General features: G+C 39.2%; 1 protein-coding gene and 1 long non-coding RNA gene across 2 annotated transcripts in view; both read right to left on the reverse strand.

Moving 5' to 3' along the window:
• cdh5 (cadherin 5) overlaps positions 1-24,282 on the reverse strand; it is a 108,545-nt gene extending 84,263 nt beyond the window's left edge. Inside the window, exon 1 of the mRNA XM_033980261.2 lies at positions 23,551-24,282. The gene's annotated coding sequence lies outside the window, so the exon portion shown is untranslated. The remainder of the gene's footprint in view (positions 1-23,550) is intronic.
• Positions 1-24,635, reverse strand: part of LOC129456861 (uncharacterized) — a 138,568-nt gene that overhangs the window by 84,263 nt on the left and 29,670 nt on the right. The window lies entirely within an intron of this gene.

A 24,635-nucleotide genomic window follows, 5' to 3' on the forward strand; every position in this document is an offset into this window, starting at 1 on the left:
GTAGAATTCCCCCCCTAAAACTGGCACTTTTCTGGGTTTACGATTTTTGGCTGATTACTGAATTTCAATGTCTTGCATCACTGGTTGGTGCTCCAGAGGCGTTTTAGCACAGTTTAAGCAAAATACACATTGAGGTTATTTTTAAAACTTTTTGCACAGATTCGGAAATATTGGGTTTTCAAAGTGACATTTGTAAGGTTAAACCAGGATTAAAACAGGAAGAGATAAGGTCAAGACCATGATTAAGCGTCTGAATAAACAGTATTTTAGACTAACTAGTCTATGATGGACCAAGGCTAAAACAGCACTGATAAAAGCTTAAATCAGAACAAATGGATGACCTCTTCTTATAAGAAAAGCAGGTTTAAAGATCACAAACCTAGAACAAAACCAGGACTAACCCAGGACTAAGTCAGGACATAACATAATGTCTGTGTAACATAATAGAATCAATTTTTAAAGGGCTCATATTACACGATTTTCTGATCTATGTTTTAATGTTGTTCCCTCATCACAAACAGACCTGGAGTTTTGTTTCATTCACACATGTTTAACACACAAACCCTGCATATTTAGGCTGACTTCTTCTTTCAAATGGAGAACACTCTGTTCCACTTTGTGATGTCATGTTGTAAAACAGGAAGTGTTCCACTATGTTTTTAAACTCTATACACCATCACTATCATTTGCTTTCCCAGTAAGGTCTATTCCAGGGACTGGAGAATCCAACTGATAGTCAAATCTCAGATCCAGGAGGAGCAGTGTGGTTTTCGTCCTGGTCCCAGAACACTGGACCAGCTCTATACTCTCCATCGGGTCCTTGAGGGTTCATGGGAGTTTGCCAGTCCACATGTGCTTTGTGGATCTGGAGAAGGCATTCGACCGTGTCCCTCACGGTGTCCTGTCGAGGGTGTTATGGAGGGTACGGGGTCCGGGGCCCTTTCCTGAGGGCTGTCCGGTTCCTGTATGACCGGAGCAGGAGCTGTGTTTACATTGCAATAAGTTTGACCTGTTCCCAGTGTTGGTCTCCTCCAGGGCTGCCCTTTGTCAGGTTCTGTTCATTGTTTTTATGGACAGAGTTTCTAAGCACAGGCAGGGGCTGGAGGGGGTCTGTGTTTGGAGGCCACAGGATCTCATCTCTGTTGTTTGCAGATGTTTCCAGGTGAGTTACCTCCGCAGGGTGACTGAGTGGCTGGCTCAGCCATCTGTTCGCCTCCTGGACGCCTCCCTGGGAGAGGTGTTTACGGGCATGTCCTACCTAGTGGAGGCCCCGAGGAAGACCTAGGACACGCTGGAGGGACTGTCTCTCAGCTAGCCTGGGAACGCCTCAGGATTGCCCCAAAAGAGCTGGAGGAAGTGTGTGTGCAAAGAGAAGTCTGGGCGTCCCTGCTCAGACTGCTGCCTCCACAAAGGAAGAAAATGGATGAATGGATAGAATCATTTCGATCACTTCAGCCCTGGAGTTTTCCATCTCTAAACAAAAGGCAAACTACTACTTCATGATATTATAATGTGGAACAGAGCATTCTGAGCTTTGGAGACGATGACTAATAAAGATGTGAATGAAACAAAACACAACTCTGGGTATGTTTTTGAGGAGGTAACAGAATTATAACATGACTTAAATCTCACAAGAATCAATGTTGTGTAATATAGGGCCTTTAACGATTTTCAGGACAGACTAAACCAGCTTAAAGCAAGATTAAACGAAGACTTAACATTTTAAATAATGGATGTAGGGCTGTGCAAGTAATACAATTTTAATCAAGATCGAGATTCTGTCATTGCTCATCATCAATGATGAGCCTGGCTCCTTTAATCCAGAGCTCTGTACAGCCACTCCTGCCACCAAGACATTTGGGGGAGGAAATGGACTATTTTTTATGATAAATGACAGTTTACATTCAACATTATGTTCAAATGTATCACACTTATGTTCAGGAAATTACTGAAATATTCTTGTTTTGTTGCTGTCATATGGCACAGCTGTAATTGGATGATATTAGACTAGACTTAGATCTAAATTAGGACAAAGCCGTGTGAAAATCGATCAATTACAGGACTGAACCAACTCTACCAAGACTCCACAATAGCCTCCATATACTCATTTCGCTAATTCCTTGAGAGCCAGTGGTCTTTTGACAACAGTTAGCCACATTAGCTAGCCTCTTAAACCTCCACCCCCACTGGTCCCTATCTAATAATACAGAAATGCCAGGCTATAATCTGCTAAACATTTTTGACTCCCTTGCGCGCGCCGCTGGATCCCTCCCCGTGTGCGTTGTCTTCTGTCGGCCCTCGCTCGCCGGATTAGTCCCTCTTATTGTCTTGGCCCTATTAGCATCAGGGAGGAGAAAGAGCTAGCGATTACGTCCGAAAGGATTATACAGCACAAAGTCGTCTCCCTCTAATGGCCTAATCTCGTATAGCACTGACCTCCACCGACCTCTTCACACTGCGCCAAATCCACTCAAACAAAAACAATTTCAATTTCCTTTCGAAACATATCAACGTAAAATAACAACAAACCTTTTTTTTCTTAGAGTAATTTACCATGTAATTAGGAATGAATGGAAGATTTGATAAATGTTAGCAATGTTTCCTCAAGCTACACAAAAAAACACGACATAAGAGCGTATTCATTATTTCCACGCGAATCAGAGCTGCGTTTAAATCCAACCGAAGAAAACGGCTAATAAGGAAAAACATGACTTATAATGAACAGGGATTTTCAATACCAGCCTATTAGCTATAGAGGATTCTTAAATAACGTGGTTGTTTGCAGATTTTGAAGCTTTGTATCAGTCTGGTTGAGCCGGAGGTACACAGGGTGGATGGTGCGTTCCAATTAGGTGCCACACAAGATAAAAAGAAGCTTGGTTCAAAGTCGAACTCTGGTTAAGCCTCGAGGTTGTTCAAGTTTGTACAGACGAGTCACAGAAAAATCTGTCTGGTCCATATCAGTCGCTTTGAGAGAGGAGGAAACAGGAACAGGAGGAAACTGTTGGATCAGTTGTGTTTTTCTTTTGGCATAACCTGTAGCGACGGGTGGATAAAGACCAGATATCTACATCAGCACTGACTGAGGTACGGAAATCAAACAAATCAATTCTTATGCAATATTATTATTGCTTAAACGTGTTTTTCTTAGTTTTAAAAATACATAATTTATATTTTAGTTTATCTGCACAAATATTACATTCTTAGATCCGCTCAAGCTGGAGTGGAGCAAAGGCACAGAGAGAACATGTTTAATGCTACACAAACGCAGGGAAAACTTCTGTGTTTACAAAGGTAAGTCTTTGTTGGTTGGGGCTAATGCTAATGCTAATTTAGGAGCCTAATAAATATTAAAATAACTCCACAAACTGAAATAATCTACACTGAAAAATAATCAGGGAGTCTTTATCACAAATCCAATCTTGTTATTATGTTAGATGTAATGTTTTGATAAAGGTTAGCATTAGCATTGAGCTAACTAATCATGTGTATTTGGTTTTACGTGCATGTTTTTGCTGCACAATATGAGAAAAAAAAATATGTTTAGAGACATATATATTAATTGGATTATTTTATGTTATTTATTTATTTTTTAATTTATATTTTATATTTTTTACTTTAATAAACCTTTTGATATAATAAATTCAATTAAATAAATAAAAATGTACGTGCCTTAATTTACTCATCGAACTGTGTCAAAATAAAAGCTTAACAGACTAAATCAACACCAACCCAAGTCTGACAGGGCTTAAGACAGAAAATTATGAAGAAAATCTGCCTTTTGGTCCAATTTACCATTAAGAAGAAAAAAAAACAGTACAGACTTTTAGATACGATATAGATATTTTAGCGATATACTGGACAGCTCTATTTGCTAATACCGGGTGAGTAGTTTGGTTCCAGCTGAGTCTCTGGACGACTGCTCTGGCCCTGTCCACATCTTGTTTGTTCAGACGTTCTTTGACCTGATCTGAGTGCCCTGAGAACACAGCTAAGTTAAAGAATAAGAGTTTCTTCCTGTTCTGTGTGTGTCAGCTGCATCCTTCCTCCATGTCCTGCACAAACATCCTAATCAGAGCCGGTCTCCTAAAGAGTCGACACAAGAGGGTTCTACAAAGTCTCCAAAAGTACGGCAGCAGCTCAGTCGATGAAGACCCACAAGCCCAAAGTACTCCACAGAGATAGTATCGGAAGAGAGTGGTAGCCACATCTCTCACTAAAAGTTTCTCATTGGTTTCATTTTGAGGACTTTTCCCCATTCAATTAGTTTTAAATTATTAATCACTCTGGCTAATCTAATTCTTCATCACTTTGAAACCCATCAATATCGTAAAAAAATGCGTCTAAGGGCACTAATTCCACTGGGGTTGTCAAAAGTATCAAGAATTAGATGGTAATTGATGCTAAAACTACTATCAAATCTAGATACTCATTTGAACAAAAATCGATACTGCAAAAAAAACACAACAGGACCAAATTTGAGCTTTATCAGAACAAATCTAACACCCTCATGCTAGAAAGTACATTATTTTGTACATGAAAACTACTTTCAAATAGTTTGAAAGTTCAGTATCGTGCCAACTCTAAATCCCACATAAACACATCAGCTAGAATTAAATGATCCATCACCAAATAAAAAGTTTAAAGGCTCAAGTTCAACCAGTTTTCTTATTTCTATGGAGATGTTATTGCTTTGCCAGGGATGTTCCACAGTGAAGGTGCTGCCAGTAGGCCAAGTTACAGGTCAGATCTGTGGACACACAACTTTATTCACAGTAAGAGTTACTTTTTACCACTAGTAATTGAATAAATGCAAGATAGATGAGCTCACGGCACATGTGGAGTACTCCAGGCAACGCAATCACATCTCCATGGCGGCACGCAGGTAGCTTGTTACATAGTGCGTCTTTAAGCTTACAAAGAAATCACTTTTTTCCCTCCCCGTTGCCTTGTATGAATTGCTTCTTACAGAGTTTATTTGCTTTGACTTCAGTACATAAATGAAAGAGGCTAATAGACAAGCTGCCCTCCCCCATCGCTCCCATTGTATAAATAATGAATCGCATTTCAGAAAATATGGAAAAATAAATCTTTCCTCGAGTGGATTTATATTTGATTAGTAACCTCTAAATGTAGCAAATGGCACACTTATGTCAAGATGAGGTACGATCAGAGACACTTGACGTTTGCTCAGCCCTGGTTTAAAGTGCAAATCATTTCCCTAAAAGATAATTAACATAATATTTAAGATTTGAAGAAAAAAACTCAACTTTTCCAAGTTTTTACAGTTTCATTAGGTTTATACATTTACTTCCTGGTTGGGCAGTGGATAAAACAGTGGATTTGCAGTGATATCACGGTAGGGGGTTCTGCCTGTATATCTATGATGGAATGTTCAGCGGTTTCCATGGTGATATGATGCAAACATTAGCAAACACTGCCAAAAAAGTTTTAAGATTGTCTGAGAACTCAAGAAGAATAAAATGGATTTAAACAGCGCATTTTCAGGAGCCTGTGATCAATACGAGCATTAGTGCCATTCAGGTGTTTGATTTTCAACAAAAGAGGTGAGAGTAGCAAACTGGGAAAAAAACAACTGTTAGCTAGCAAGCTTGCAACTGTAACGTTATTTGAGAGACTTGTTTAACAGCACAAATCAGCTCATTTTTTGTAGTTCCAGCCAAGTGGGTTCTTTCTGGTCAGATTGTGTTAAAACAAAGTTCAGATTAAAGTCCTACTTGATGAACAGAGATTCAGACAGAGCAGTGCCTCAAGTTAGCTTTACCCACCCAGCAATTGTTGATGACATCAGCTCCAAAGTATCAATAGGTCATTCCAAGATTTGCCTACAACCACAATGTTAGCAAGGGTCAAAACGTGTCTACATTTTTGACATGTCCAACGTTTAATAGTTGTGATTCGATTTTTGGACTTTTCTTTTCAAAATTTTCTCCACAAACAGCCACATAACTGATTTAAAACTATAATAAATATCGACCACAAGCACTGTCCCTCCATAATAATATAATTAGAAAAACACTCAAACCTGCCGCATGCACTTTAAACTAGACAATGACTCACACATCTGTATTCTGTGTGAGACAAACCCACCGAGGACCAGTCCCGAAAAGGGCATTTTTAAACTGAATTTCCGTCTCCGAAGCCAGACGTTCTTCTACTCTACTCCCATTTTATCAGGGGCAGGAAGTGTAAACACAAAGCCTTCTGGGAAATGCCAAGCTCTGATAATGAAGGCTGCTGATCAGACAGAGCACACACCCTTCCTGCTATTCAAACTGGGCTCGGGTCTGAGGGTCTTTGGTGGACCATGTACCTCCTCACCTACCCCATGAAGCACAGTTGGAGTGCGTGACAGGGCTAAGAAAGCGTAGAGGAGGATTTTGGAAAGTAATCAAATTGTGATTTTTCTGAGAAGTGTGATTAGATTTGCGATTTCAGAGTCTGTTTGCAGACGTCTAAACTACAGGTACAAGACTTTTCTATTAAAAAACAAGATATTTTGATCTTTGCAGTGGATATTACATTCATCTAAATAATTCCAGGTTTTGCGATGTGATATTTGCGTCAACTCAGATTATGATTTGTATTCAATTGCGATTAACTGGCTCTGTGCACAATGGTAGCCGGCTAGTTCCAACCAGAGGTCCATTTCCGGCGTAATGTAAGGTCTATGAGCTTCTTGTCGAGTCGCTGTAAAATCGATAAATCTAGACAGATCCGGTGGTCCACGGGGAACTGCAGGTGTCACTGACAAACTTCACCAGAGGACTCTTCTGTGTCAGGGCCAATGCTAATGTTAATTTCGGAGCCAAACAAATATTTATAATAATAATAATCCCACTGACTGAAATAATGTACACTTAAAATTTATTAGATTGCCCTTACAACAAATTGAATTAATAGATGTTACATTGAACGATGTGATAGAAGTTAGCATTAGCATTAGCATTTACACACAAAGACATACCTTTCTAAAAGCAGAAGTGTTCTACGGTGACGTTTTCCTCACATTTTTAAAGCGTTTGTGATTTTGTCCAGTTGACAGTATCAAATTTTTCTTTTACTTTGTCACGATTAGTCGTTTAATCTTGCGGCATCTTTTTAAAGCTGACCTATTCTGCAAAATCAAAGTTGAGTGATTCGTGCATGTTTGAGCAGTCTTTAATCGCTTATTTTCCAGACGCCATATTGCCGATCAACCCGTTTTCACCGCCATTGCACACGGCCACTGCTCTGTGCTTAGTTCGTTCTCCAATTTTATTTTCTTAATCGGTGATACACACAGGATTGGGCAGCGTCGTGTAGTCATTTTGGTACGTATGGAAAAAAAAAAATCCATCCTATCCATAGGTGTTGTGACGACATTTATGGCGATATCAGCTCCCATTGGGCACCACGGTTTTGTAACGTGGAAGTCAGTGTCGCTATTTCTTTTATTAAGTCGTTTTAGATGAATATTGAGATTTAAAATGTGCAAATTATAACACAATGATCCACAGAATTAAACAGACACAAGCACAATATGTCTTGTTTAAAGATCATGTTAAATATGCTTTAGTGATACGCATACTCTAACTTGTCAGATCAGGTTTAAATCTCTCCTGAGCGAATTCAACTTGTGAATTTGGTTTGCTGCAAAAACCTGCCTCATGTGATGTGTGTGTGGTGTTATCTGCGGGGACAGTTGGTACATCCGCTATCTAACTGGCCCTTAGTCAGTGTCACCTCGCGAGCCGCCATTGCACCTCCACGCCGTGTTGATTCCTTTTATTGCCGGCTGTCACTCCCGCTCTCCTTCATGTGTCTGCGCTGCCCTACGTGTGTGTGTTGTGTGTGCGTTTACAGATATTTGTCACAGTGCGGGGACCAAAAATCAGGTTCTCGTGGCGTAAATCTTATGAGGTCATTATCGGGCTCGGTAGCTCACTTTGTCCACTGATACGTTGGCGTTTCGAATCCCGTTCGCGAAATAAACATCACTGGTTGAGCGGTCAGACCCATTGACCCACAGGTTGGCGGTGCGATTCCACCTCCCACAGATGAATCCTGTCGCCGTGTCACTGCGCAAGCACATCAAAGTCTGACAATTTTTGAAGAAGTACCGGAATTTCCTCCACAAACAAAATATACTGTGTTATTCTGCATAAGACCTTCTAACCCCCATAGTTTAGATTCATTCATATTTGAAAATTCTTTTGGAAGAGTTTAACAAGATTGCAATGTGTGTCAGGGGGAAAAAATGCAATTAGATATTAGACAAATGAGTCTGCCTTAGTTATAATACAGAAATGGGTTAAAATAGGTCAAGGTTAGGTAAATAACGACTAGAGTTGTCAAAAATATAAAAAAAAATCTGTTACTAATCGTTACTAAAACTAGATATACATTGGAGCAGGTATCGATACTAAAAAAGCCACATCAACAGGGCAGAAATGAACCTTTCCTGAATGTCTTTAGAATGATCTTGAGCTGTATCAGAACAAGTATAAGACACAAAGACTAGACCTATTGACCACTATGGACCCTACTGGACGACTGAGGGATTACACAAATATAAGGAAACATAGGAATATAAAAGAAAGTACTATGATTTAATGTACTACTACCATTCTGTTGTCTAAAAAAAAGAGTGTTTTTTTAAATTATCATCGTGGTATTGGAATTGGTATTAAGTATCCAGTCTATTTCTCCTTATCCTGGTGACTATGGTTAAGATTTGCACCAGTCTTCTGAAAATGAATGCAAGTCGATGTAATGTCCCCCTGAAGGACGACAACACAACATGTGCGTGTGCGTGTGTGTGTGGATGGGGGTATTGGCTTGTTTTCCCTCACTCTATTTCAGCCTGCCTGACTTTCACAGCACCTTTCGCTTTTATCACCTTCCCCCTGTCTCCTTGTGCGCTCGCCTGCCTCTGTCTCTTCAAACACCTTCACAAATGCGTCACTGCTTGATTCACCTATAACTCAGCCAATTCGCACATAAATGAAGCAGACACATGTTCAGCCGACAGTGATAACAAATCCCATCCAGTTGCAACTCTTTTTTTTCCATCAGAGGTTACATATATCGAATGTCTTTCCCGTCGCAACCTGTCAGATTACGATGTCTAGAGGAGGCCAATGTGATGCTAGTTTCTTGCCCATAGACTGTATATATAAATAAACATAGCTAACCTGTTGGCTTCCGCGTTCTAAATAGGAGCTGCTCATGTTCGCGCTTCTTGTTCCACTGATTGAAAAAACAGTCACTCCTCTTTTTGCAACTGCTGCTGTCAGACTCGCCATCCTTGGGTTTTTATTTCACTATTTTGTCTGTAAATGAAGATGCAAACATTAATAAGAGATAAATCAGGCGCCTTCTTTCCCCGAGGTTGCGCCCGCTAGCGTTACCAGGTTTGATTGACAGCGTTGCTAAGGGGCCTGCTAAACCAGAGGTGTGTTACCTTCAACAGCCTGGCTCTGGATTGGCTCTTTGGTTGCTATGATACTCGCACTCAGAACTCTGCTCTAAATTGGCCCCTATAACTGCTCTAGCCTCGATGAGCTTCATTTGACTGGAGCTGAACGCTGTGGGTGACGTCACACTCACTTAGCCCACTTCTTTATACAGTCTATGGTTTCTATTTATATTTTTGAGCAATAAAAACACGTTTAATTGAATAAATGGTTCCTCCCACACACACCTGCAGCTCATTAATCTAGTTGCACCTGTGAGAATAAAAGGACTGAAAACCCGACACTCAGGGCCAGATCGTCTTGTCATCTTCCGGTATTTCCACTAGCCGTTCTCTATGTCATGGTCCAGTTTATTTGTTTGTGTATCCACCGTGATCCAGCTCTCCTCGACCGGTACGAGCACCTCAGCCTCAGATCCAGCTTGTCTCGACAGGTACGAACACCCCAGCCTCTGACCCTGCGACCCACGACCTGCTCCAAGACTACTGCTTACGGCACTGCTCCCAACTGTCTGCTGTTGTTGGCTTCACCGCTTTTATGACAGTCAAAACCTTTTAATAGTATACTGTGGAACATTCAAAGCAAATAGATAGCAGACAGCCCCACCAGAAAAGTGACATAGTGCATTTTAACTCAAAAAGTGTCAGTCCAATGCAAATACGGCTTGACGTTGTACTGAATGTCCACACTATTCATTTTACTTTTATTAATTTACCTCTTGTACAAAAACACGTTACCTCCCTCTTTTTCATCACTGGCGTCTTTACCTGCCTGCGTTTAAGCAAGTGGTATTTCTTAAAATCCTAATCTCACATTAACATTCTCCACCTAATTTGACTTGATCAAATTTGTTTTAATTAACTCTAGAGAGGATTTTCCATCTATTGCTTAACATTGCAGTCTCTTACAAGTACCCGATTAGTCTCACGCCAAATCTTCAATAATTAACAGCGCATTTACTTATATTTAGAGCGCTATTATACTGCAATACAGTAAAGAACAAAGGCACAGCGGGTCAAGAGTTTACCACCAACCACAGGATCACCAGTTCAAATCTGATATACAAAAACTAAAACATATTCCAAAGAGGTAACAACATTCTATCCTTGCTTAAATCTCACGAGAGTCAATTTTGCGTAATAAAAGACATTTAAGACTAGCATTTTGCATGAATAAACAACCAAATAATTACAAAAGGTTACAGTTACGTTTGTATACATTTTAATCGTCCGTTCTTTCTCATCTGCCCTTGAGTGACATGTTGATGCAAGAATTCTTAAAAACGGTCGGTAAATCTTATCTTAGAGGGGATATGAACAATCCAGCACAGAGCTCCAAAATGGACTCTAAATCTGCCGTCCCACTAAGTTGCGACGTTCATCTCTACGGCTAAAAGCTTGTCATTTTTTGAGTGCTTTCATGTACCCAGCCACAACACCCTTTTTTCCGCTGAAAATCTCATCGTTTCATCCACACAACCTTTACCTCCGCACAGGAAAAGTCACAGCATGGCTTTGTTTACAGTTGATGTCCCCAGTAACCTCCCTTAATGCTTTCTTCGACCCAAGAGTCACGGCCAGGTCTGCCTTGAAGATTTTATACTATTTCTTGTTCCTTAAAGGACCTGTATGACACAAAATATTATAATGTTTCCTCGTCACAAACAGACCTGGAGTTGTTTTTTGTTTCATTCACACGTTTAACACACAAACCCTGCACAGTTAGGCCACGTTTTTCTCTCAAACAGAAATACAATCTGTTCCACCTTGTGATGTCATATGGTGATACAGGAAGTGCTCCAATGTGTTTTTAAACTCCACACACCTTCACTTGAATCATTTGGATCATTTCAGCCCTGGAATTGCCATTATCTACTGAACTAAAGGTAAAATGTAGCTGTTAATAATAAAGGATTGTGAATGAAACAAAACACAAGTCCAGGTCTGTTTTTGATGAGGTAACAGCATTATAACAAGGCTTAAAGCTCACAAGAGTCATGTTTGTGTAATACAGAACCTTTAAAGAGAATATGAGATTAGACAAATTTAAGTAAAACATAGTTAGTATATTTAAAATGAAGATTTTAAGATTGTATTTTGGTGAAGTTTATCATTTTACTTCCTGGTTAGACATGGGCAGCAGATATGATGTACATACAGGTAAATCCGTGACTGTTACCTAGCAACCAACATTTAACAAGAGTGTTTTGTAAGTGTTTGTAGAGAAAAAATACAGGAAGTAGCAAAGAGTTTTAAAATACAGTACCTCGACCTAAACTACGAGCAAGGAAGGCATTTTTCTGACCATTTAAACCTTAATTTAATAAACTGAAAGTGTTTTGTATTATCATTTGTATTAGTTTATTCATGACAATTGACATAAACCTTTGCTAACATTATGGTTGCTAGGTAACTGAACTCTAATTATCTCTAAATATGTCATATATATTTATAAACTTCACCAAAAAGAACCTGGAGAACAGAACTAGTTTATTTTAAACTGTTTGCAGAGGTCCAAAGTTATTCCTCACTTAAGGACCATTCTAATTATTCACCATAATGAGTTTATAAGCGCTTTTACAAGAGTGTTTGCCGGTAAAGCTAACAACAACTACCATGCTAACTGTGCACTTCCTTATAATTAGGTGCAGACAGTACACAGCAGACTTATTTTGACCTCCAGAGCTGCTTATACAATATATATATTTACTGCAGCAAGACAAAAGTTGCTCAAATGCACAGGGAAAAAAACTGCGGTACTGGCCCTTTAAATATACTGATGTTAATTATGTTTTAGTGAAATGAGTAGTCAAACCTGTCATTTGCGTTTTAAATCAAAGCCGTCTCGCGGGGCTATGGAGGATAAATACGTTCCAAGAATATCTCAAATTCTCATCTGAGCATTGTCCGCGGGCGTCGCAGATACAGTTGTCAGTCTAGGACGCGTTGAGTGGCAGGCGAGTTTGACCCAGTTTCACATTGTGTTCGGAGCAGATAAACACTAAACAAGACCTTAACACACGCATAAAGAAGGAGAGCAGCACCGCAGAAACAAGTATATGTGTTTTGATAGACAGTTTCTCATTTGACTCCCTAATGGCTCCTGCAGACAGAACACTGGCAGAGCTGCTGAGGCTGAACGCGGACTGACATTTGGATTTATGTACCAGTCTGAGTACACTGCAGTGGCAAAAAGACAAGTTAAGTGTTAGTATTCACAACTGTTCATATTAAGATTATTTAAAAGTGCTATACTGCGCAAAACTGACTCTTGTGAGCTTTGATTCATGTTAGAATGTTGTTACTTCCTCAAAAACATGCTTGGAGTTGTGTTTTGTTTCATTCACACATGTTTAAGTTTGATCTCCAAAGCTAAAAAGATGGTCTGTCCCACCTTGTGATGTCATGAAGTGGTAGTTTTCAAGTTAACAGCTACATTTTACCTTTTGTTTTAATAGAGATTGGCAATTCCAGGGCTGAGATCATCCAACTGATTCTACTGAAGTTGTATGGAGTTTAAAAACACAGTGGAGCACTTCCTGTATTACCACATGGTGACATCACAAGGTGGAATAGAGTGTTTTCCGTTTGAGCGAAGAACTCCTAAATATGTAAAGTTTCTGTGTTAAACGTGGGATGGGGAAACAACATTATAACATAGATCAGAAAATAGCGTAATATGGGCCATTTAAGTCGGACTCATTTGGATCATTATGTGTTTCTCGCTGATTCTGTCTTTGTTTTGTTATGTTTTAGACCAGGTTAGTCCTAGTTTAGTTTTGATGTAGAACTGGGTTAGAAGAACTTCTTTAGTCCTCTTTTCAACATGGTTAATCACATAAGTAGCACTCTGTTATGCAAATGTGATTTCGTAGAGACTAATTAAGTAATAGACACACTTATCACATTATTAACGACCCAATTACCAAGTTAAAAGAATATATATTTTTGAATGGTGAAAAGTCCTCAAAATGACACATATACCATGGAATTTCTTTGTCTTAAATGTTTCACAGTATGGCATGAAACGTATACTGTATATATTGCATTTATTTAATCACATTCATTGAAAAGCCTGCATATAAATGTTTAATGCTATGCTGTGAAACATTACAACTCCATTACAAGTTATTCTATCTCTATGGAGACAGCAGAAGGATATGTATATGCATTTAAATCATGTTCACTGGCAGCACTTTAATTTCATTTAATTTTTACTTTTGAATGCTTAGTGCCATCTGCTGGCAAAAACAGGAAGTGAATCTGTTTTAAATTGTGAATTAGCAGCCTGGCGATTATCAACAAGATGCTAAAAATAGTTTTGAAGTGATTTGAGCGTGAAAATGATCAAAATTCCAGGTTTGTTTCTCAGCTGCCAACATTACACAATATTTACACCAGGTTTCAAGCTTATGCCATTTTTATCTCACATGTAATACATTACTCTGGAACCTGTTACCCTCATTAAGCTAAGGTACATTTGGTTTTACAGAAATGCGAGGAGAGCGCTCGGGGGCTGTAATCTTGTCAGTACATATCTGTCCTTAACACATCACCTCATGTATGTGACATCATAAATACTGCAGTGTCCTTATGCAGAGGCTGTGGTGGGATCGGCACATGGTTCATAGTGTGAGCGTCACCATATGGAGTGTCGAGCTATCTTTAAGTTTATGCAGTTACTGTCTTGAAGTACTTTTTGAATCTGAGAGGTTTAACTATAATTATGTCCTTGGCAAATACTCCTTGTGTTTTTCACGTGTTGCCTTAAAATTAGCTTTAACTTTTTCCCTATTCTTAATTTAAAAACGCAAGTGTAATTTTTTGGCAGAGAGCCTGCTGTGCTTCCTCCACAGTCAGCCCAACTAAGTTACAGGTCAGATCTGTGGAGAGGCAACCTCGCTCACGAAGAATGTTCAGGTATTTCAAGCAACAGATGCAGATGTAACTGATAAAGGTACAGTGTGTAAGCTTCTGGAGTTAAAGTTAAAACCTTACTTCGGCACATTCTACATGGAGATAGGTTTTATGCCATACTGTGGAAGATTACAGCTAAAGGAACAGACTGTGGCTTTAATGCAATGCTGTGTAACATTCCAGACAGCCATAGCCTCCATGTAGATGTTGTTTTGCTTGGACTGTTCCATCACATTTATTGTGCATTTAGTTATTACTGGTGTTTTTATTGCCTCTCCACAGAACCGACCTGTAATTTGGTTTGGTGGCATCGACTGTTTATCACTGTAGAGGCAGATGAGTGTAATGCCATATTGTGAAACATTCAAGCCAACACCGTATCATCAGAAAAGTTACATATTGTATTTTTAAAGGGCGTATATTACAGTTTTCTGATTTATGTTATAATGTTGTTTCCTCGTCACAAACAGACCTGGAGTTGTGTTTTGTTTCATTCACATGTTTAACACACAAATCCTGCATATTTAAGCTAAGTTCTTCGCTCAAACGGAAAATACTCTGTTCCACCTTGTGATGTCATCATGTGGTAATACAGGAAGTGCTCCACTGTGTTTTTAAACTCCACACACCTTCAGTATCAGATTTCAGGCCAGGAATTTCCAATCTCTATTAAAACAAAAGGTAAAATGTAGCTGTCAACTTGAAACCTACCACTTCATGACATCACAAGGTGGAACAGACCTTTTTTTTTTTAGCTTTGGAGATCAAACAAACTAATAAACCAGGATTACTTAAACATGTGTGAAAGAAACAAAACACAAGTTGTTCATTGTTTGTCACTTGTCACTTGTTTCTTTCACATATTTGACTAAAGCTGCAGCTAATAATGCAGCGTTAGTCAAATATGTGAATGAAACAAAACACAACTCCAGGTGTGTTTTTGGTGAGGTAAAAACATGACTTAAAACTCACAAGAGTCAATTCTGCATTATACACATCCTTTAAATTGAACTCAGTTACAATAAGTGCAGCATAGACAAGTTTGAAGAGGATGTATTATGTGAAATTGACTTTTTGGAGCTTTCTAACATGTTATTACATTGTTCCCTCATCAAAAACATGTCTGAAGAGGTTTTAGGTGTGATCCACGCATGTTTGAGTATTTTAGCGATTTCTTTTGGGCCCTATTCAAACACTACTTACAGTTAGCTGTACGAGTCTACATCACCCATTTTCCAAAAGTATGACGCAAAACAATCCACTACAACTTCACAAACCTTGGAAATTTCAAAAACGAAACAAAAAACGACGTGTTAATATGTTGTTTAGGGCAAATATAGCATTTTCAAAGCTAACATGGTGATCTGAATATGTTATGTTAGCAGTTTATACCCCATAGAAGAGTAACACCCTGTTTTTAATGCCATACTGTGAAACATTCCAGACAAAGCTATCATCCTGTCACATCATAGACACAAACAAGTGGCGTGCCCCTTCACCAAAAAAACAAACAAACAGTACGCTTTAAATGCCATTATATTTTCATGTTTTTGTTTCTGCCCGTGTAAACCCTACGAGAGTCCGGCGTGCTCCTCTGACACACTTCCCTAATTCAGTTTGACCTGTCTAAACGCTGTATCGTGTTTATTTGTGTTTCCTCCTCCAATAGATCTCCCAACCTTTGCCGCGGCGCTCCCCAGAATCGTGTGGTGTGCCGGTCGCCGAGATTAAAACAAGTTTAATTACAGAGCTGCCTCAAACAATCTGTCTGCCACTGAGTCACCCCACGTGCGCGCGTACAGCAGGGGCGTGCACGTGGCCGTCCTCTCCGACTTTCGGTCATGTTGCCGCTGTCCTGATTGGTGCCAGAGAGAGGTGCCAGTTAATTTTATTTTCACACACAATCAGACAAATCACTTTTACGGGCGGGAGTGGCCGGTGAGTGATACGACACAGCTGTGGAAGTGACAGTAATGAGCCAGTGGAATTTGGAGATTTAAACCACAGTCTGCGATGTACAGTGTCGGGGCTATAGGGTACATGGGGGTGTACTGTACCGGGATGGACGTGGTTTGGACTGGGCAAGGTCAGAACAAAGACTAAACCAAAGGTAGAGTTGTCACGATAATGAAAGTTCAAACCCGATTTTGATACTAAGGAATAGACTCGATGCTCAATATACCATGATACTACTATGATAATTAAAAACATGACTACTTTAGACAATAGAATATGATTTTCAACATTAAATCGTAGTACTTTCTTACCTTCTATCTGTGTAATCCCTCAGTGTCCAGTAAATTCCATAGTGGTCCATGGGTGTATACTAGTCTATGTGTTATTCTTGTTCAGATACAGCTCAGGATCATTCTAAAACTGTTCAGGAAAGGTTTAAATCTGTCTTGTTAATGGGACTTTTACTAGTATCGATGCCGACTCAAATGACTGTCTGATTTTCAATACTTCTGACAACCCAAAACCTCAGTCTAACAAAGGATTGAAGGACTGACAAAGCAATTATGCAAAACAGTGGTGGACTTAATCAGATCTAAAGGTTCTACGTCAAAATTAAAGCCCCGTTTGTAAAAGAAATGAAGGGCCAAACCAAGATAAATAAAAAAGAGCTAGACAAAGACTAAACCTGGTCTAAGACAGGAGTAAAACAAGACTAAATCAGTTCAAAGGTATTTTTTATAAGACAGGACTACAGACGTTCTGAACCAGGTTTATTTAGAAATTTAACTAGGACTGCACCTGGGCTAAAACTGGTCTAAAACAAGAATAAATCAGTTTTGACCCAGTTCTACATCAAAACCAAGCCTAAACAAGGACTACGCCTGGTCTAAAACAGGATGAAATCAGCTCTGAACCAGTTTTGCATCAGAACTAAACCAAGTCTAAACGTCTTCTAAAACAGGAACACATTTGTCATACAACAGAACAAAACCAAGTCTAAAGTGGGACTAAATGTGGTCTAAAACAGGACAAAAGTGATTCTAAGGCAGTTTTTATATAAGAACTTAACCAGGACTACACTTGGTCTAAATAGAAAATAACTAAATCAAGTCAAAACCCGGTCTAAACCAAGACTAAAACTAGACCAAATCCGTTCTAAGCTATTTCTATAAGAAGAAACAACTCTAAACTACGACTAAACCTGGTCTAAAACAGGACAAATTAAGTTCTAAACCAGTTGTACATTAGATATAACCTGGTCTAAAACAGAATACATTTTGATGATAATTGGGACTACACCATGTCTAAAGCTGACCTACCTGGATTAAACCATATCAAATCCTGGACTAAACCAGTTTGTAGCCAGAACTAAACCATGTTAAACCAGAAATTAAATTAAACTGAGCCAGAACTAAATGAAGATTCTAAACCAGGCCAAGAAATTATACCAATATTATGACCTCACTCTGCAAAAAATACCAAGTTGTAAAGCTGTCAGCCATGTTTTGGTGGAGCAGGCTAATTTATACCACCTCAGTATAGAGAGGCCATGCAGTGAAGAGTCAGATTTCTGTTTTCTTATGCTCGTTTTATAATGCACACAATAAAGTACACACTAGATTGTATTATACACTGCAGACTTTTTAACAACCACATGTGTAAGTGATGCCAGCTGGCTCCAAACACAGCCATTTAAAACTGTGTACTAAGGTCTCATGACAATAAGAAGTGACAAGACCTTGATTAGCTACATTTTTTGGGTTGTTTTTTTGTCTGGGAGAAAATAATGTGTGGAAAAAACTCTGCGGGACCACTTTTGACTATTTTTTAAAACCTTTGCAGCCAGACATTGTGACATAAGCAATGATGTCTGTCCCTTACTTCCAGCTTTTATCTTCGAGGTTGGTAACAGCATTTATTGATTTTCATGTTGGTTAAATCACCAAACTGCAATGAAAAGTTGATTTTGAAAACGTCAATGTTGTCCAAAGAGCTTCAAGAATAAAACATATAAAACAAAATCAAGAATCGTTTTAGAAGATCTGACATTCCCTGTTCAATCTTTAAAGAGGGACTATCACGCAAAATCGACTTTTTAGAGTTTTCTACCATGTTATAATGTTGCTCTTCATCAAAAACATGCCAGAAGAGCTTTTAGATGTCAGCCATGCATGTTTGAGTAATCTAGAGATCTGTCCAATGCCCTATTCGAACCCTCCTTGTTTCATTAGTGGAATACATGCAGATTGTAATGTGACTGTGCTCTGAAGGGGGAGCGACTTAGCATGGGGAACAAAAGTACGGGGCCCTCAGAGCAGCAAAAACAAAACTGAAACTTATAAAACATGTTAATACATCGTTTTCGGCAAATATAGCATTTTCAAAAGAATAAAAGCCAACACGGTGATTTAAATATGTTATGTATTAGCTGTTAATGCCCCATAGAAATCTAAAAAGGCTGGATTACTGCATTTTCCATATGGCTCTCATCAAACCAAAAAAGCCTTTTCAAATGTGTATAGGTGGGATCTTTTGGTCTTATTTTGCTCTCAAAAAGCTGCTTATACTGTACATTACACTCCCTGGTATAATGGACATACACCTTAAATAGAAGAAATAAATCCCACGTGCCTCAGTAAAAGCAGTGCTCATGAACGTCTAAAAGGAGGAGAAAAGGGATCCTGACATTTTAAAAGTGTGAAGTAGAATCAGAGGAGTATCCAGGCAGAACTCCCTGAAATACAATATTTATTTTACCTTATAAACACATATTTTTTTGAAACTTTATCCTGCTATAGTAATGATGCACCACTTTACAATTACTAGACTTTAATTAGACTTAATAAAAAATTAACAACTTATACTCATGTTACTCGTATTACACATATTGCCTTTTATTGCTTTGAAAATGCTATATTTGGCTAAATCAAGGTATTACGCTGTTTGCTCTCCACGCTAAGTCACTCCCCCTTCAGAGCCTTACCGAACACACTGATGAGGGAACAACGTTATAACATGGTTTGCCTAATAACCCTTCAAACTACACAATCCAGTGGTAAGCAGGTATTAAATAACAAGTTATAAACCTTAATCTGTCTTAATAAACAATTTGTTCATTATGAATTAAATCTTTATTGATGCTTTATTAAGACAGTGTAACCAGTAATGTTAACTCATCAGATTAACGTGGGGGTTACAATCCTAGAAAATGAACAAAGTAGATCTAATCTGAAAATGTATATGTCAGTTGATAACCAGGCCAAAATGTGGTAGTTCAATTCCTGCTGCTTGCACTGAACACCACGCCATTTTGCTCTTGGGCAAGACACATAATCTTCTTTTCTATGGTCAGAGAGGCTATTTCTACTAGTCTACACCTGGGCAGATGTGGTTAGTAAAGTAGATTCTCACCAACACTATTATTAAAAGTGTTTAAGGGCCCACATGATGCTATTTTCTGATGTGTTATAGTGTTGTTTTCTCATCACAAACGTACCTGGAGCTGTGTTTTGTTTCATTCACACATGTTTAACTGATAACTGATCACAAGGTGGAACAGAGGCTTTTGAGTTTTGCAGACGTAGACTAATAATAAAGAGCTACTCAAACATGTGTGAACGAAACCAAACAAAACTCAGGTTATGTTTTTGATGAGTTAACATTATGACTTGACTTAAAGCTCACAAGAGTCAATTTTGTATAATATAGGACCTTTATTATTATTATTATTATTATTATTATTATTATTATTATTATTAGTTTATTTAAGAAGTTGACAGTGACAAATGCAGTTCATACAGGTCAGTAACGGAGCTGTAAAAGTGGGTCTCTCAGTCGTAATCACAGACTTGAAGCCGCACTAACATGGGCACAGCTGGACAGCTTGTCAACCACAGACATATCTGCCTGAATGAATGGCTGTAATCATCAATGGTGTGTGTGTTCAGTGAGGGTCTTAGGAGGGCGCGCGTGCCGGCCTGAGGGAGGGTGAAGTCTCCCAGATGGCTACGGATTGTCCCTGATCGTTGCCTCTCCAGGAATTAGACCACTGGCTTTGGTTGCATCAACGGCTTTTCAGAGTAACAACCAAATCAAATCACCTCTGTCCCTCTGAGCCATGAACTAAATCCAAGTACAGACAAAATCGAGCTGAATGGCATGTCACTCCAAAATCGTATTATTCAGTGTGTTTGAAGGGCCCATATTACACTCTTTTCTCATCTATGTTATGTTTCCTCATCACAAACAGACCTGGAGTTGAGTTTTGTTTCATTCACATGTTTAACACACAAACCCTGCAGATTTAAGCTGAGTTCTTCTCTCAGATGGAAAACACTCTGTTCCACCTTGTGATGTCATGTGGTAATACAGGAAGTGCTCCACTGTGTTTGTAAACTCCATACACCTTCACTAGAATTATTTAAATGATTTCTGCCCTGGAACTAAAGGTAAAAGGTAGATGTTAATTTGAATACTACCACTTCATGACATCACAAGGTGGAACAGAGCATTTTTAATTTTGGAGATGTAACAGACTAATAATAAAGTGTTACTCAAACATGTGTGAATGAAACAAAACACAACCCCTGGTATGTCTGTGAGGTGGTAACAGCTTTATAACATGGATTAAAGATCACAAAAATCAAGTTAGCATAAAATAGGACCTTTAATGTCTTATTTTAAAGGTATAGTATCTAACTTTCTGGTGGCAAGAAAATGACATACTGTGGCAACACCATGCTGGGCTAATACACCTGTCCTCCGTCATCTTTCATTCAAAAACACATGAAAGACATTTATTCTAATCAGACAATAGGTACAAACTATTGAAATCCAGGTGCAAAGTGCTCTATGTAACCTTTTTGGTGGGTCACTCATCTCCATGGAGACAAGCAGGTGGCACCACCAGTATCAATGCATGTTTTCAAGATATTTTTAAGCAACTGAATAAATAACTTTAAAGCCATACTGCAAAACCTTTGAGGCAAAGCAATAACATCTCTGTGGAGGCAACAGGTGGCAGACACTCCACCAGAAATTTTACAAAGTGTTCCTTTAAAGAGATTTACATATTACAGGCCAGTGTAGCTACAAACTGTGTCTCACAAAAAGGCCTATTGAAGTAACTTGTTATTTTTCACATTTTAATCCAAAAAAGTAGGTTTGAATCTCACAAAGCTTCACTGTGTGGCTCAGGGGCAGAGCTGTTAAAGGTCCTATATCACACAAAAATGACTCTTGTGAGCTTTAAGCCATGTTGGAATGTTGTTACCTCCTCAAAAACAGACCTGGAGTTGTGTTTTGCTCCATTCACGTATGTTTAAGTAATTTTTTATTATTAGTCTGTCTACATCTCCAAAGCTCAAAATGCTCTGTTCCACCTGGTGATGTCATGAAGTGGTAGTTTTCAAGTTAACTGTTACCTTTTACCTGTTGTTCAGTTGAGATTAGCTCTACTCAAGGCTGAAATTATCCAAATGATTCAAATGAAGGTGTATGGAGTTTAAAAACACAGTGGAGCACTTCCTGTATTAGCATATAGTGACATCACATGGTGGAACAGAGTGAGAATTCAGCCTAAATATGCAGGATTCATGTTTTAAAGCATTTGTGAATGAAACAAAACACAACTCCAGGTATGTTTGTGATGAGGACACAGTATTATAACACAGATCAGAAAATAATATGTTCCCTTTAATGTGTGCACCTGCTCACTCCTCCATTCCCTGGGCTTTGACCTTTCAATAAAGCCATGTTGCCAGATACATCTTTCAAATGTGTCTCTGAATGATGAAATCAACCTTAATGTGGCTACTATCCTTTAGCATTTTGATTCCTCTGAGAACAAATGATCAGTAAACACCATCAGCTTTGCACAACATCATGACAAGTCTGAAGATGGAACGCTCCCATTTTGCAACAATCGATTTTGTCTTTCCACTGATAATAAAGCTCACCCTTATGCATTTCAAACCCCGTCTAATCTCCATACACGAAATAATTCAATAGAAAACCAGAAGAAAGCTAAAGCAATCAACATTTTTGTGATAAGAAATGAAACAATTAATATAAAATGCCAACTTGACAACTCGTAATCCAAAATGTACATATGCAATTGTTTGAGGAAAAAATGAATATTGTCAGAAGAACTCAGTAATCATCCCTCGGCACACACCCGAAGTAACCCAGCACACCAAACACGCTCGGAGCTGACAAAATGTCACCCTGCCACAGATCTTCCCTCTTTGGAAATAATAAATGCTGTCATCAATACTTTATACCCACGCCAGCCTCACGTCAACCTGACACCCCGACGGTAGAAGAAATACACCCTATTTATATATTTTCCTAGTATCTTCCTGAGTACTTCTAACACATAGGACCTATCATCTCAATGGTCACCTCTGTCTGTCTTAAAGTACGACATTTTAAAGGGCCCATATTACTCTATTTTCTGATCTATGTTATAATGTTTCCTCATCACAAACAGACCTGGAGTTGTGTTTTGTTTCATTCACACATGTTTAACACAAACCCTTTAAATTTAGGCTTCTGAGTTCTTCTCTCAAACAGAAAACATTCTGTTCCACCTTGTGATGTCATGTGGTAATACAGAAAAGTGCTCCATTTTGTTTTTAAACTCCATAAACCTTGAATCATTTGGGATCATTTCAGCCCTGGAATTGCCAACAAAATGTAAAAAGTGCTTGTTACTTAATCGCTGCATGACATCACAAGGTGGAACAGAGCGTTTTGACCTTTCGAGATGTAGACAAACTTATGAAAATGGTTACTAAAACATGTGTGAATGAAACGAAACACAACTCCAGGTCCGTTTTTCGAGGATGTAACATTATAACACGGCTTAAAGCTCACAAGAGTCAGTATTGTGTAATATAGGACCTTTAACACACCGTACAGAATCAGCAGTTTCATCACTCAAATCTCGACTTGGATGTCCGTGAGCGCTAGTAACATTATCCACTGACAATATTCTAACTTATTCCCTCAGCCTGGGAGACACTTCAACAGATATTATGAACGATTCGCTTGAACGGCTGTGAAACACGCTTTAGGCGTTGTTGGCAGGATCTAGGTTACGTCGCAATTAAGGGCAAATTTTTATTCATGATCTCAACACTCTTTAAGTAAAGCTTTCAACATCCTTTTATGTCAGGACAAAAAAAAAGTCAACTTACCACTTTCAAATGGAAATCGGGAATATGTTAACGTCTCTGCGTGCTACTCCCGTTAATTCGATAGACCGTGACAGCAGCTAGCAGTAGGTGATTGTTTGCTCATTAGAGGGTGAAATGTCCCGGTGATTCTGATGTCTAGTCCGTGCTGTTGCGCTGTGCTGCTGTCAGCTCCTGGCGAGAGCAGCAGGTGTTCTGCGCTATCCCCGGGGCGTAATTTAGCCAACCCTTCGGAAACCAACGCAAGAATCCTTAACGGTAAGATTTCGGAAGTTCGTCAAATTGTTAAGAGTCAAGTGTTGAGTCAATGTTTGCTGGGTTGAAATTCAGTTGAAAATTCTTGATGCTTGTTTTTTCTTAATTATCTTGACGATTTTCTGCTATTCCGTAATCCCCAAAAGCTTTCCCAACGCACAAACAAACAAAATTCCAGTGAAACTCTCGAACAGCATCCAAGAACTATCAAACCTCAACTGACCACTTTGAAACCGCAACTCTTCTCTTCCACTCCTGAAGCTCTGCCCATTTCCTTTTTCCTGTTGTTTTATGGAATTTTTTTTGTCCGCTTGGGTCCGGGAAGAGTGTGAGAGAGAAAGAGGAGAGAGGAGGGGTCACGACAACAGAGCAAGAACACAAGAAGAACCTCCGTAGAGACCAAGCACGAAGCATATGTCTGAAGAACTCCGGAGTCGCTTACGGGAGAAAGAGGGGAGCGGAGCAACAGCACACGGCGCGTTGTTATCGCTGGAAGAGGATGGAGTGAGAGTTAGATGGAGGAGAGGAGAGAGGGAAAGCAAAGGGGAGGGGGCTGTAAGGTGAGAGAGGAGTTACTTGCGAAGAGCGTTCCCGGGTGAAACGCAACAACATCGAGTAGAGGAGGGGGTTTTATTATTCATGTGTGGGGGATAAGGATTAAGTTAAACAGGTTATTGGGGATAATCCGTGGAGATTTCCCCACATGAGGCTAGTAAATATTTCACCGGGCGGACCGTGGCTCGGGGCGGTGTGCATGTGTGAGCCTATCTGACGCAGGGATCTTGACTAAAGTCGGTAAATTAGACCAGAGTGACACCCGGCCACCCGCACGC

The sequence above is a fragment of the Periophthalmus magnuspinnatus genome, chromosome 15 (assembly GCF_009829125.3).
Source record: "Periophthalmus magnuspinnatus isolate fPerMag1 chromosome 15, fPerMag1.2.pri, whole genome shotgun sequence".
Taxonomy (NCBI): domain Eukaryota; kingdom Metazoa; phylum Chordata; class Actinopteri; order Gobiiformes; family Gobiidae; genus Periophthalmus; species Periophthalmus magnuspinnatus.